The sequence below is a fragment of the Staurois parvus genome, unplaced genomic scaffold (assembly GCF_062004578.1).
Source record: "Staurois parvus isolate SC_StPar_1 unplaced genomic scaffold, SC_StPar_1.0 ptg000391l, whole genome shotgun sequence".
NCBI lineage: Eukaryota > Metazoa > Chordata > Amphibia > Anura > Ranidae > Staurois > Staurois parvus.
In genome coordinates this window covers 777,950-780,197 of record NW_028318187.1, presented here as the reverse complement: position 1 = coordinate 780,197, position 2,248 = coordinate 777,950, and positions in this window count along the sequence as shown.

The window sequence follows — 2,248 nt, the reverse complement described above, 5'->3', positions numbered from 1 at the left end:
AAGTTATAATAATTCCGAATGTTTAGAAGGCCAAGTATGAAGTACAGGAAGCCTGCTGCAAAACATTGTGGATGAGAGTACCCAACCAACAGGTTCAATGTTAGACTTGGATGGAGCACAAATGGTGGATCTCTATTAGTATCAATCTTTCTAACAGACATTTGTAGTTTTTTTTCTAGTTTTTATTCCTATGTTTATGATTGTTCTCACAATCTTTTCATACAAGGCATACCTTATAACAAAAGAAGATATAGGACCATGGGTATGCTGGTCCCCAGCTCACATGCTTTTCATTGTAAGCATTTTTTTTATTATTAAAAAAAAAAAGCAATACTGTTCATCGGTTTAAAGCGGAGTTCCACTCAAAAGCGGAAGCTTCGCTTTTTTTTCCTACCCCCCACTGGCATATTTGGCACCTTTTGGTTAGGACAGGTACCTGCTCCCACTTCCAGCTCAGTTCAACGCAGCGAAGTGACCCAGAAGTTCGGCCTCCTCCTTGCTCCTGCAGTCTCCCAGGAACTTTCACAGGTCCCAGGAGACTGTCGGACCAATCAGGAGGCGCGGTGCCCTCCTGATTGGTCTGGCATCACAGCCTGGTCCCACAGTAGAGATGTCATCTGTCACAGCCTGGTGCCCACAGTAGAGATGTCGTCTGTCACAGCCTGGTGCCCACAGTAGAGATGTCGTCTATCACAGCCTGGTGCCCACAGTAGAGATGTCGTCTGTCACAGCCTGGTGCCCACAGTAGAGATGTCGTCTATCACAGCCTGGTGCCCACAGTAGAGATGTCGTCTGTCACAGCCTGGTGCCCACAGTAGAGATGCCGTCTGTCACAGCCTGGTGCCCACAGTAGAGATGTTGTCTGTCACAGCCTGGTGCCCACAGTAGAGATGTCGTCTGTCACAGTCTGGTGCCCACAGTAGAGATGTCGTCTGTCACAGCCTGGTGCCCACAGTAGAGATTCTGGTGCCGTGGAGGAGAAAGGGAGAGATGGGACTGCACGTGTGAGCACATCTCTGGACCCCGGGATAGGTAAGTGTGTGTTTATTAAAAGTCAGCAGCTACAGTTTTTGTAGCTGCTGACTTTTACTAAACACAAAAATGTCTGCAACTCCACTTTAAGAAGGAGATAATCATTATACTGCATGACCTATTGACACAGGGCCTGTCTATTTCATTTAAAAGGTTTGATACATTTTTAAAATGTAAATGCATGTAAACCCTAACAATGAAGTTCTCTTGTATGCTCCCTCTTGGTAGCATTTTGTTACCACTGGTCTATAATTGCAAAAAACTCCTGTTAACCTGCCAGAAATTCAGAATTGTCCTGTGTCTTCTCACAATTTCTGTGCAATCTCAAGGAAAATAATTGGTGGATCTGATTAGTTGAGCTAAAGGAACTTGGGCAGTGCTGACAACAAACTCAGTCCACAAAAATCCTGTGTTTTGCCAGCCCATTAAAAACCTTGGGAGCCAAATGCATTTCTGGCCGTTTAACAGGTAATTTTTCTGTACTGAAAGTACGGAATGTGGGATCTTTAAATGCAGAGATGTGCATGGATTGCACACATGTACTACATATGTATTTTTTTTCTTAAGTACACTTTAAATCTCTACTAAAATACTTCTGGTTACACAAAAAAATAACTTATAGGGATTGATTATAATATTGGAATGAAAGATCATGGGAGATTCTCTCACTTCAGTTTCAATATTCTGATTGACTAATTAATTTGCAGATTCAAGGAGTTTTGACAATCTTGACTCTCCATTGGAAAAGCAAATTAAAACCAGTAGATTACTTATAATTCTTCATTTACATATTAACAAATAAACAGGATTTTTTTATTTAATAAATATTTATTTTAATATACTTACATTGTTAATAACAGGAAAGCCACAGGCGAGGGTTGCAACTTAAAATATAATTCTAAATGTTACCTATGGTTACTTCACTATTTCTGGGTCTATTTATACATTTACTCATTCAAGATTCACACAACTTTTACACAGGATTCACAAATATTTCAAACTGGATTTCATCAGGAAAAGGTATGAAAGTTATGTCAATCTTGAAATCAACAAATATTAAATAGATCCCTAAAGTCTGTCCATGTAGAGCAGACTGAGACAATGCAGAAATATTGTTAACCTTTTAAATTCAAAGGCAGCAATTGTTAAGTGATCAGCTGTGTAAAATCAGTGATTTTTGACATTTTTTAATGTAATTGTTTTAAAAGGTTTCAGA